Source organism: Idiotropiscis lumnitzeri, chromosome 2 (assembly GCF_059441095.1).
Source record: "Idiotropiscis lumnitzeri isolate Australia: NSW breed Sydney's pygmy pipehorse chromosome 2, RoL_Ilum_1.0, whole genome shotgun sequence".
Taxonomy (NCBI): Eukaryota; Metazoa; Chordata; class Actinopteri; order Syngnathiformes; family Syngnathidae; genus Idiotropiscis; species Idiotropiscis lumnitzeri.
The window spans coordinates 9,252,861-9,266,340 of NC_142392.1; the positions used below are offsets into that span (position 1 = coordinate 9,252,861).

Genomic DNA, 13,480 nt, shown 5'->3' on the forward strand with positions numbered 1-13,480 from the left:
CAATCAATGGTTAAATATTTGGAAAACACTTACAGGGAATGTCGTTTTATGGACTTAAGCATCAGACACAACTTAACTGCTACTTGGCTTCGTGTATAACAGACTTTGTGTGAGCAGGGAGCGCTTGTTCTCGCGCTGACTTTTGACACTCTCTTAAAGGGACAGTGCACCACCAAACTGGGACTGAAAGGGGAATGGCATGCAGCAGTCTCTTAACTATAAACAATTGAAAAGATAATAACGGCCAAAACACTCCCCGTCTGGTATCTTAAGGATACCACATAACTTAAGTACCACCCGAACATAGCAAGACCATCTCTGAAATTGGTCTAAAATAGTTTCTAACAGTCTCTTGGGAAGCAACTTCAACTTCAGCCTTCCGGATGATCCCATCTTCACTGGGAACAGTCTTTATTATTACGCCCATTGGCCACTCATGTCTTCTTGTTTGTTTATCCTTGAGAAGAATAACATCTTCTTCCTTAATGTTGGTTGATTTGTGATGCCATTTCTGCCTAGACTGGAGGCAGCTCAAATATTCCTTACGCCACCGGCTCCAAAAGTTGTCCGCAAGGAACTGAACACGTTTCCAATGGCTTTTCAACATGTCCTTCTCGCCGACGTTATCACAGATCTGAGGAGCTGCCTGCGTTTTTTGTGTCAGCAGCATCGCAGGTGACAAGATGTGAGGATTTTCTGGGTCTGACGATACTGGCAACAAAGGGCGTGCATTTATGATGGCCATTACTTCTGCAAGAAATGTAGTTAGGATTTCATGAGTCAGTTGCACATGACCAGCCTGCATGAGCATGTTGTCAAGTATCCGGCGAGCCACTCCGATCATCCGTTCCCACGCTCCTCCCATATGGGACGAATGTGGTGGGTTAAATATCCACTTGCACCTTTGGTCTTGCAGATAATTTTGTATCTTTTCTTCCTCCGATGTTGTTGTCATTTGCTTGTGAGCACCAACAAAGTTCGTGCCGCAATCGGAACGTAACAGCTTTGCGGGTCCTCGCAGAGCAAAGAAGCGCCTCAATGCATTGATAAAACTTGAAGAGCTTATTTCCTCCACGACTTCAATATGGACTGCCCTTGTACATAAACATGTGAAGAGTACTGCCCATCTTTTACTATTCGCTTGCCCCCCTCTTGTTCGTCTTGCAGTCACCTCCCATGGGCCAAACATGTCCACTCCCACATAGGAGAAAGGGGGTTCCATTTTGAGTCTGTCAGCGGGCAAATCGCTCATTATTTGTTCCTCAAATTTCCCTCTCTATCTTTTGCATGTCACACATTTAATAATAACTTTACCAATACATCGTTTTCCTCCGATGATCCAGAAGCCACCTTCTCGAACAGCGTCTTCGGTGAAATGCCTGCTTTGATGGTTCACCTTCTCATGGTGATGGCGCACTAGGAGGATAGTGCAGTGGTGTCTGCCTGGCAAAATTATGGGGTTTGTTTCTTTAACTCCCAGCTCTGCACGAGAAATTCGACCTCCAACTCTTAATAGCTTATCTTTGCCAATGAGGGGGTTCAGCTTCAGGAGTGGACTATTTTTAGAAAGATTCCGTTTCTCAGAGATGCATTGCATTTCGTCTGCATATGTTTCAAGCTGTAGATTTCTAATGATTACAGTCTCTGCTTGTTCTAACAGTTCAGGGGAGATAGCGGTTTTACAGATGTGCCATCCAGAGCACTTTGTGGTGGTTGTAGGCTGAGAGAAGCATCGGGCAATATGAATAAGGTGTGACATGGCTCTCTTAAGTGACTTCCATGTGGAGAAACGCTCCAAACAATTTGAACTCAGTGCAACTTTAGTGATGCTTGTGCAAAGTGTCTGTACCTCTGGGCGGACCTCTGTGTCATTGTCGGGGTCCAGCAAGTCAAATCCTTGTTGCTCCAACTGGATCTCGGGAGAACGCTGAAGAAAGGATGGGCCCGTGAACCACATTGTGTTTTTTAGTGCAGCAGCTGGAACTGATCGTGAACCATAATCAGCAGGATTGTGGTCTGTCGCGACATAATGCCATTGTTCAGGAGTGGTTGACTCTCTGATGCGGCGGACACGGTTGTTTACATACACATAAAAGCGCCTGGACTGGTTGTGGATATAACCAAGGACAACTTTACTATCTGTGTAGAAACTGATTTTGTCTATCGAGTGATCGATTTCATCACATATAACTTCTGCCATTTCAATTGCCATTACTGCGGCACAAAGTTCAAGCCTAGGCACAGTTAGCTCTGGCTGTGGGGCAAGTCGTGCTTTCCCTAGGACAAATCCAACCTCTGTCGTGAGAGATAATAGAATTACGCTTTTTTGAATTTTGATGACGTCATAGCCCCGCCTACAGAATTACGATTTTGTCTCGTTTTCCCCGCCTACAGAATTACGCTTTTGTCCAAAATGGCCGCTATCCCCGCCCCTGTGTTAAAACTATCCAATCTCCAGCCACCTATTTAAAAATATTTACATATTCCCTGCCCTTGAAGGTTTAATACCACGCCTACAGAATTACGCTTTTGTCGAAGTGGGCCCCGCCTACAGAATTACGCTTTTTGTCATTGTGATGACGTTGTGTGTGTGTGTGTGTGTGTGGGCCAAGGGCCCCGCCTACAGAATTACGCTTTTTGTCATTGTGATGACGTTGTGTGTGTGATTGGGAGGGGGGCTTGGCCCCCCTCCCAAACTGTATGCTTCTTATGTTAAAAACAATGTGTTCCCTGCGTGCGTGCGTCCCCAACCCAAACTGTACTTATGTTATTCATATTTTAATATCTGAAGTATATAAAGCATCCAATGCAATGTTCTATTTAAATAAATAAAACCAAATGAAATAAGTGAAATAATATGAGTTGAGAAGAGCAGGCGTTGTTTTTACCTTTGAATAAGATGTTTATTCGGTGGATATAGGTCATCCATATTTAAATATCTGAAGTATATAAAGCATCCAATGAAATGAGCTATATCTAATTAAATAATGTAGATGTATAAAATTAAATTAAACGAGTGAAATAATATGAGTTGAGAAGAGCAGGCGTTGTTATTACCTTTGAATAATATGTTTATTCGGTTGATATTTGCCCTTTTTGCAAACATGTCTGGACATATTCCCAGCGACATAAGTTTAAACATGGTATTGTGCAGGCTTGGGGGGTTGTCCGGGCAAGACGCCGGCCATAGACACCCTCCAAGCCTGCAGCAGCCTCAAGGTGTTTCAAAAGATAGTGAGTGGCGACATCCTGTCGACATCCGGGCGACCGTGGGCATCCGGGCGACCACCCTCCTCCTTCTTACCTTTTTGTAAAATCTGCCGAGTCATGTTTACTTGTCTGGACATGTATCTGTTGGCTACATTTGGCCAATCGAACCACGCCATTTAACCCTCCCCCGGTCTCAAACCAGTATAAGTAAAGCCCAAGTCACGCTCTGCACAGACAAGACAATTTTTCCAGCTCGTGAAAGAAATGAAGACGTGTAGACCAAGACGTCATCTGGGCGTGAACAGCAAGGCCCGAAGGGTGACAACCATCGCCGCACCTGATCATATTGACAACAACATTGCAGAAATCTCTTCAGGTAAACGATGCAATTAATCTTTAACTATATAGCTTTCTAATTTTAATCATGGTATCTTTGTATTACAGATAGCGGTGTGGATGAACCTACATGCGATCAAGATCTGAATATGGATGTTGTGGAAACCTTTACAACTACAAACATGGAACAGGTTGAGACATCTACAAATGTAGACCAGGATGGACCCTCTACAAAAACAGGCGAGGACCAGACTGTGCCATCATACTCCTTGTGGATGGGGGGCCCAGGAATCTTAGCAAGACCTGTTGCAGCCTCGTACAACAACGGCGAGCCATCGTATTCAGGGTGGAGTCGTCCCGTTTCGCCGACGCCGTCGTCGACACCTCCGATGACCCCCACCTCGTCGGCAGAATCTTCACAAAACGAGAAGGTACAACTGTCCAGTTGGTCCGACCAGGCTGATTCTCCACAAACCACGGAGATCAAGGTTCAGACCGTCAACGACCCTGACCACGGACCAGCACCTATTTCCGAAGATGAGGCAAAACATATGTCATGGGATAATCCTCCTAAGGGATGGATTGATATGGATGTCGTATTAGTTGTTAAGGCGGCTATTATTTACATGGTCAGACGTTTTTTGATAAAGTATCACAAAAAAAGGGGTTGTTTGCATAGCTATAGATACCTATGCAATTGTTATTATCTAAGACTGCACTATGACCGCATCATGCCCATCCTTTGCGGTAAAAAGTTTTTACCCTGTATTCACTACTTGTTGGATTTGTGTTCTGTAAAAGCGGATAAAGAAACAGTCAAGCGAATTGCAGAGATCTTAATGGTGGATTTAGCACTCGTAAAGGACTTACCGGACCGCCTTAAAGCGGATGAGCCCATATGTTTTATGATATATCGTGATCAACTTGATATTTTCGAAGAATATCTTATAGAAAATATTAACTTTGAATAAAAAATGGGTAATGTCTTCAGAAAATTATCGTTTTTTGGCTATAGAAGCCAAGGGTGGGCAGATATAATAAATAGAGCAATTACATATAACCCCGATGATAAAGACCCTTTCATTGAAAATTTTTTATTGTTTATGCAAAAAGTGCGTGCCATGTCTTTAACAATTTTTCAGGAGCCTTGGGAATTGTTTGTGCAACATGTCATATTTTTGAGTCGCTCGGGATTGATCGACACGTTTCAAAATATTTTGGAAAATTGGGAAAATGCGATAAGTGTAGGACATGTACTTACCATACTCACGCTGTTTAACGATGTGATAAGATACCGTCTCCGTCATCAACAGCCTGTGGATCTCGCGCACGAATTGAAGCTGTTTGAAGACCTGTTAGAATCAAAAGTTAATCCATCCGTTTTAACCCTGACCTATAGACTTTTTACATCTTAGAGAATCCTTATCACGTGTAACCATACTTAACCTTCTTTCAATAAAAAAATGGATGTTTTTAAAAAGATGCTTTTGTGTCTGTGTGTTTAGATAAATAGCGATGTGATGTTTGTCACTAAATCATAAACCGTCATGAGCGTTAAGCGGTGGTTGAAAAAACTGTACTACGACCCCGCTCATCCAGCCAGCTTTGGAGGTGTAGAACGCCTTCATTTAGCTGCGTCGGAGAAAATGGGTCAAAAAGTGACGCGTCATAAAGTCAAGGATTTTTTATCTTCGCAAGATGCATACACCTTGCACAAACCAGCACGAATTCATTTCCCTAGGAACAGAGTTTTTGTGTCCAGTCCTATGAATCAATTCCAAGCCGATCTATGTGATATGCAAGCTCTGACCGAGTACAACGATGGTTTTAAATACCTACTCACAATCATCGATGTGTTCTCAAAACGAGCGTATGCCCGTGTGCTGATGAACAAGACGGGGCCAGAAGTTGTTCGAGCCTTTGAGTCGGTCTTATCCTTTAGCGGCATCCCTAAAAAGTTACAAACAGACAAGGGGAAGGAGTTCTTCAACACGCAATTTCAGAGGTTGATGAAAAAACACAATATTAATCATTTTGCAACAGCCAGTGATTTGAAAGCCTCGGTGGTCGAAAGGTTGAATCGAACTTTAAAAACTCGAATGTGGCGATATTTCACCGCCAACAACACACGTCGTTATATCGACGTATTACAAGATTTAATCGATAGTTACAATGAAAGTTATCATACAAGTATAAAAATGAAACCTAACCAAGTCACACCAGATAACACATGGCTTGTCTTCCAAAACTTGTACGGCAACATACCCTCTGGGGGTAGTGATAGAATAAAAATGATATTTAAACAAGGAGATCTCGTTAGAATATCAAAAGTGCGAGGTGTGTTTGACAAGAAATATGAACAGAGTTTTACAGACGAGTTATTTACGATAGCGGAGTGTGTACCGCGTTTTCCACCTGTTTACAAGCTTAAAGACTACGACGGTGAAATAGTGCAAGGAACTTTTTATGCACACGAGCTCCAGAAAGTCACGATATCCAAGGATCAAATCTTTCAAGTGGAGAAGATTATCAAACGGCGTAAAGTCGGCGGACAGAAACAGTTTCTCATACGTTGGAAGGGCTGGCCTGTAAAATATGACAGTTGGGTCCCCGCTACACAAGTCGTCGACGTATAAATAAGAAGCTTTACAACGAATCTCGACATTTGCCAACATGGATCCGAATCTTGAAGGGGGGTTTTACGTCACCTTACCCTCCAATGCAAGTTCTGATGTGTATGTAGACAATACGATAGCTGAATACAGAGTGAATCTGGCTCATCATATCGATCTCGAAGGTAATTGGGAAGTAGCTCTGAGTGAAATATCGTACCCCCATACATGGTTCAACGTGTCTGAAGATCAAGCATCTTTTGACTATGTAGATGCATGGGAAAACAGTGAACCAGCACCAGGTGCTTTGGCACCTCGATACCTTGATGAAAACAAATTCACCATCAAATCCTTAAGCCTATCGGCTGGGTACTATGATAATATTATGAAAATAGGACAAGATGTGGAAGCGCTCCTCAAAAACATCCATCCGGAAATCCTTGTTGTATACCATTTGTTAAAGGGGAGATTTTTCTGGGGAGGGAATGGTCATTACAGGATACGCTTTCGTCCCCCATTAGCCTACATTTTTGGGACGTTACCCGATGAATGGATTACCTGCGGACCCCGATGGACAGCGAGCCAACATCCCGCGGATATAAAAGCGGGGTTGTACCATCTATATGTTTATACAGACGTGGTGTATCATCAGGCTGTGGGTGACGCTTTTGCTCCGCTCTTGAGAATTATACCTATCGAAGATAAGCACGGTGACATTGTATTTAAAACCTTTAATCCTCTTTATTACATGCCAGTTAGTAGAAGGCATATTGAGGATATAAGAATCGAAGTTAAGACGGATCAGAATCAACCCGTGGAATTTACACACGGTAAAGTTATCGTTACTCTACACTTTAGACCCAGATAGAAAAATGGTTGTGTTGGAGACGCATCATGACCTTTACCGTTTTGTCGATTATTACGAAAACCAAGCGGGTGGCTCATTATCAGGTTTTCAAGGATTACCTGTCCAATACGGGCGTGGATTGGGATCAATCTTTGCCAAATTATTTCGTTTTGTGAGTCCATTAATCAGAAGAGGGTTCAGTGGTGCCAGACCGCACCTGCAAACGGCTGCGAAAATCATTGCAACAGATGTAGCCGGTCGTGTGTTAGAACGAATACAACGTAAGGCGGAGCCTCAAGAAGGTTCGGGATTAATGGTTCTGGCACGAAGACCTGCAAAACGACCCGTAGGACAGCGTCTGAGACAACCTAAAAAACGCAAACGAGTGTCCAGGAAGAAATCAGTCAAGAAAAGGAGACGGCGAAGAAACACCGGGGATATTTTCTCTTAACCAAAATTGACCGTTAGGGTTATTCATCATGGCTCTTTTGCATCACAAGTCAGCAGAGTGCACCCTAACTGAACTGGATTTATTTAGTCCACCCATGACACAACTATCAATCGAACAAAGTCAATATGTGGAAATGTTACCTATCTCGGCTCTCACCGATGATGGTCCTGTGGAGTTTTTCATACCTGGAGAAGGATCCAAATATCTCGACCTCTCAGACACCCTGCTTCAGCTGCACCTGAGGGTACTCAACAGAGATGGTAGCATTTTACCCACAGATCAACGAGTCGGTATTATTAATTATCCTTTGAATACAATCTTCTCACAAGTGGATGTAACATTAGGCGACAGGTTGATCTCGCAATCTAGCGCAACCCATCCATACAGAGCTATGATAGAGACGTTGTTAAACTTTTCAGAAGCCTCTCTAAGAAGCCAATTCACAGCGGCTATGTTTTACAAAGATACATCAGGGCATATGGATTCAACAGTCTTAACGGGGGATGCTGTTAACAAAGGATTACTGCGCAGAGCAGAATATGTGTTGGGTTCCCGAACATTCACCGTGATAGGACCTCTACACGCCGACATATTTTTTTGTGAGAGACATCTTCTCAATAACGTGGATCTACGAGTGAAACTCATCAAAGCCAACGACCAATTTTGTTTTATGAGCCCTCCCGATGTGAACTACCATCTGAAAATCGTGGGCGCTTCCCTCTTTGTGAAAAGAGTCGCCGTTTCACCAGCCATCTCTATCGGTCATGCTGCGGCTCTCAACAAAGAAAATGCTTTGTATCCGTTATCAAGAATTAATGTGAAAACTTATTCCATCCCGAAACATTCCAGAACCTGTCAACAAGATAATCTTTTCCTCGGTCATACACCTCGATATGTGGTGTTAGGTCTTGTAAATCACAACGCCTTTGTGGGCAGAAAAGATTTGAATCCATTTAATTTCGCTCATCATCATTTGGAATATTTAGCGCTCTGCCAAGAGGGGAGACAGATACCAGCCAAAGCTTTCCAGCCCCAATTTAATGCAGGAAACGCCGTTCGAGAATTTCATAACCTGTTTACATCGACAGGAAGACATTTGAAAGATTTACCTCTTTGCATCAACAGGGAGGATTTTTCCGGTGGATATGCGCTGTATGTTTTTAACTTAAACCCCAACGATGATTCAGGAGCTCTCGCACCTGTCTCCAGCGGAAGTTTGAGGTTAGAAATGAGATTTAGACTCCCACTCCCTCACACAACCACACTTATTGTGTACGCCTGCTACGATTCCATCCTGGAAATAAATTCAAAACGACAGGTATTAGTGGATTATTACTGATGAACGGGAAAGAGCTGGAGCAACTCATGAAACGTCTACAAGGGCGTTTATTTGGAGGTGTTTACGCTTCGGATGAAATAAATTCGCTGCAGCCTAACCCCCCAATCTTCTACATCGTCAACACACATCCTCGACACTTACCCGGTGAACACTGGCTGGCTCTGACGTTGGAAAAAGATGGAACCAGTACTTTTTTTGACGCTTTTGGATTTCCTCCTGAATTTCAATATTATCCGCAAACCATTAACTCTTTTTTGAAAAAACATTCCGATCGTATTTTGTATCATAACAGACGTCTACAACACGAGCTATCAATCACCTGTGGTCAACATTGTGTCTATTATTTAACACATAGAGGCTGTGGTTTGAGTTATCAGGATGTGTTAACATGCTATAAGGATGATGTGTTAAAGAATGATGCCATGGTAACTAGTTTTGTAAAGCATTATCAAACCTGTGCAGAAAAGACATGTGCCGGTCAAGCGGCATGTTCTTTTAAAAAATTTCAAACCTGTCATTGTCTGTAATCATTTAAAATGTATTTTATTGAATAAAAACACATGTATAAACATACAAAGGTTTTAGATTTTTCATTAAAACTTATGAAGAGGAATACCCCACCCACTTTACAGGGGCGGGTCTTTTTCTATTAGTTTTTTTCTTCTTCCTAATGGATGTCCTCTTGTTTGTGTCATCATCAGAGCTTAACGAACCTCGGAGTTTCAACCGTCTGAATTCGTCACGGGCGTGAGGGTTGACGATGGTGGTCTCCGGAATATTGAGTTCGTGTAGAGTGTGAAGAAACTCCTTCCAGCCTCTAGGGGTTCGAGTCGCGATGTTTTTACTCGTCAAAGTAATCTGCCTGAGTAAATCGGTCATGTGAGATCCTTTTATAGGCTTATCTTGAAACATGAATTCATGACGAGGGGTCCAGCTTCTATCAGCATCCTTAAGTTTTCTCAAAACATAGTCTGCGTTTTTCCGATAACGCGTTGGAATGTTATGCAGAATATCGAACCAGGGTTCGATTTCATTCCCCACCATTTTGTCTTGTACCTCAACATTCGAAATCTTTGAAGGGTTCAAAACCTCAGGGGTTAGAGACACGGTCAGAGGTCGTTCTTCCTTTTCACCTTGTTTGAGAAGGCTTAAATAACGATGAAGTAAAGACTGATACCTTGTTATTTTTTCATGAGGGGACAAGGATTGATCTTCCAAAACTGCCTTCATCTTCACATCCATGTCCTGTTCGGCAGTTTGTCTGATGGTAGGTTCGGGTTTTTTCAGACGTTCCAGTTGTTGTGGTGTGAGAAGAAACATTTTCTGGGCTGTTTTCAAACTCATGATGGCTAGTTTTTGTTGATTAACCCACCCAAAAGATTACCTAGGAAGGGTACAACTGTTCCCAACAGAGGAAGAATAAATCCACCCCTTTGAGTCAAAAAGGCGCGTTTTTTCTTAAGACTTGTTTTTTTACGTGCCAATAGTCTAATAATTTTCTTTTGTTTTTTTAATTTCTTAAACTGTGAAGGTGAAAGCGGTATATGACCCTTTAATAGATTGAAAGCAATTTCACAGAGGACCTTGATCAAAGAAGGTGGACCTCTGGTTAGTATGTCTTTACGTCTCTTAGCCGTGGCTTGAAACAGGTTCCTGAGTTGCGGAGCGTTTGTTTTTAAAAGCTTGGACATGTCAATTTTTGGAAATGTAGACGGTAGGCCACTGATCAGGAAGTACACCCGTTCTCAAACGGTATTGTTCTGGACATGTGGGTGTTAAATCCACCAATAAATACCCATGAGCGTCTTTGGTGGCATCTTCAAAAATTTCTAAAAAATAATTTTTCTTCGTAGGGAATATCTGATTAGCCAAAATACTGGTTTGTAATTTATCCCGAGGATTTTTGAACAAGACCATGTAATTACTATTTAGACTAATAGTACGACTGTATTTACCTTGGTGGAATACATTCTGAGTTAACAATATGACGCTCATATTTCTATGATGCCTATATTGGGTAAAGATTTTCACCACTTCAGGATGGTCCGATGCTTGGAAGATCAGATCATCAAGGATGATTAGATGAGTCTGGTGTAACGGGAACAAGGCTTCGTCATCAAAAGATTCTGGGAGAGGATCGTCTGACATGCGAACCGTCTCATATATATTTACATTTTCCCCCACCACTTCCAATTGAACCATATCCCCAGGCAATACGTTCGATAATGCGTGATCCATCTGTTCATTTATCGAGCCCATGATAGCGGTGTAAAATGCTGGAAAATCAGTTTCTTCGCCGTCTCCTTTTCTTGACTGATTTCTTCTTGGACACGCGTTTGCGTTTTTTAGGCTCTCTCAACCTTTGTCCGATGGGTCTTTTTGCAGGTCTTCGTGCCAGAACCATTAAACCCGAACCTTCTTGAGGCTCCGCCTTACGGTTTATTCGTTCTAACACCCGACCGGCTACATCTGTTGCAATGTTTTTCGCAGCCGTTTGCAGGTGAGGTCTGGCAACGCTGAACCCTCTTTTGATTAATGGACTCACAAAACGAAATAATTTGGCAAAGATTGAACCCAATCCACGCCCATATTGGACCGGTAATCCATGAAAACCTGATAACGACCCACCCGCTTGGTTTTCGTAATAATCGACAAAACGGTAAAGATCATGATGCGTATCCAATACAACCATTTTTCTATCTGGGTCTAAAGTGCAGAGTAGCGATAACTTTACCGCGTGTAAATCCCACGGGTTGATTCTGATCCGTCTTAACTTCGATTCTTATATCCTCAATATGCTTCCTACTAACAGGCATGTAATAAAGAGGATTAAAGGCTTTAAATACAATGTCACCGTGATTATCATCGATGGGTATCGTTCTCAAGAGCGGAGCGAAAGCGTCACCCACAGCCTGATGATACACCACGTCTGTATAAACATATAGATGGTACATCCCCGCTTTTATATCCGCAGGATGTTGGCTCGCTGTCCACTGGGGTCCGCAGGTAACCCATTCATCGGGTAACGCCCCAAAAATGTAGGCTAACGCGGGACGAAAGCGTATCTTGTAATGACCATTCCCTGCCCAGAAAAATCTCTCCTTTAAATAATGGTATACAACATGGATTTCCGGATGGATCTTTTTGAGGAGCGCTTCCACATCTTGTCCTATTTTCTTAATATTATCGTAGTACCCAGCCGACAGGCTTAAGGATTTGATGGTGAATTTGTTTTCATCATAGTAAAGAGGTGCCAAAGCACCTGGTGTTGGTTCACCGTTTTCCCATGCATCTACATAGTCAAAAGATGCTTGATCTTCAGGCACGTTGAACCATATATGGGGGTAGGATATTTCACTCAGAGCTACTTCCCAATTACCTTCGAGATCGATATGATGAGCCAGATTCACTCTGTATTCAGCTATCGTATTGTCTACATACACATCAGAACTTGCATTGGAGGGTAAGGTGACGTAAAACCCCCCTTCAAGATTCGGATCCATGTTGGTAAATGTCGAGATTCGTTGTAAAGCTTCTTATTTATACGTCGACGACTTGTGTAGCGGGGACCCAACTGTCATATTTTACAGGCCAGCCCTTCCAACGTATGAGAAACTGTTTCTGTCCGCCGACTTTACGCCGTTTGATAATCTTCTCCACTTGAAAGATTTGATCCTTGGATATCGTGACTTTCTGGAGCTCGTGTGCATAAAAAGTTCCTTGCACTATTTCACCGTCGTAGTCTTTAAGCTTGTAAACAGGTGGAAAACGCGGTACACACTCCGCTATCGTAAATAACTCGTCTGTAAAACTCTGTTCATATTTCTTGTCAAACACACCGCGCACTTTTGATATTCTAACGAGATCTCCTTGTTTAAATATCATTTTTATTCTATCACTACCCCCAGAGGGTATGTTGCCGTACAAGTTTTGGAAGACAAGCCATGTGTTATCTGGTGTGACTTGGTTAGGTTTCATTTTTATACTTGTATGATAACTTTCATTGTAACTATCGATTAAATCTTGTAATACGTCGATATAACGACGTGTGTTGTTGGCGGTGAAATATCGCCACATTCGAGTTTTTAAAGTTCGATTAAACCTTTCGACCACCGAGGCTTTCAAATCACTGGCTGTTGCAAAATGATTAATATTGTGTTTTTTCATCAACCTCTGAAATTGCGTGTTGAAGAACTCCTTCCCCTTGTCTGTTTGTAACTTTTTAGGGATGCCGCTAAAGGATAAGACCGACTCAAAGGCTCGAACAACTTCTGGCCCCGTCTTGTTCATCAGCACACGGGCATACGCTCGTTTTGAGAACACATCGATGATTGTGAGTAGGTATTTAAAACCATCGTTGTACTCGGTCAGAGCTTGCATATCACATAGATCGGCTTGGAATTGATTCATAGGACTGGACACAAAAACTCTGTTCCTAGGGAAATGAATTTGTGCTGGTTTGTGCAAGGTGTATGCATCTTGCGAAGATAAAAAATCCTTGACTTTATGACGCGTCACTTTTTGACCCATTTTCTCCGACGCAGCTAAATGAAGGCGTTCTACACCTCCAAAGCTGGCTGGATGAGCGGGGTCGTAGTACAGTTTTTTCAACCACCGCTTAACGCTCATGACGGTTTATGATTTAGTGACAAACATCACATCGCTATTTATCTAAACACACAGAC

At 42.5% G+C, this 13,480-nt stretch overlaps 2 long non-coding RNA genes across 4 annotated transcripts in view; one reads left to right on the plus strand and one right to left on the minus strand.

Annotated features, from left to right (window-relative positions):
- LOC148341616 (uncharacterized) overlaps nucleotides 1–13,480 on the plus strand; it is a 287,045-nt gene that overhangs the window by 221,089 nt on the left and 52,476 nt on the right. The gene's annotated exons all lie outside the window — the stretch shown is intronic.
- On the minus strand, nucleotides 4,303–9,053 carry LOC148341626 (uncharacterized). Of its 3 annotated transcripts, XR_015839701.1 has the most exons (4): nucleotides 8,566–9,053; nucleotides 7,597–7,703; nucleotides 5,390–5,496; nucleotides 4,303–4,898 (listed from the first exon to the last, which is right to left on the minus strand). It is a non-coding gene; the product is annotated as an uncharacterized LOC148341626 (long non-coding RNA). The 3 variants fall into 3 exon arrangements; XR_015839699.1 differs by lacking the exon at nucleotides 4,303–4,898 and having other exon boundaries at nucleotides 5,052–5,496; nucleotides 7,597–7,694; nucleotides 8,566–9,051; XR_015839698.1 differs by lacking the exon at nucleotides 4,303–4,898 and having other exon boundaries at nucleotides 5,052–5,496; nucleotides 8,566–9,051.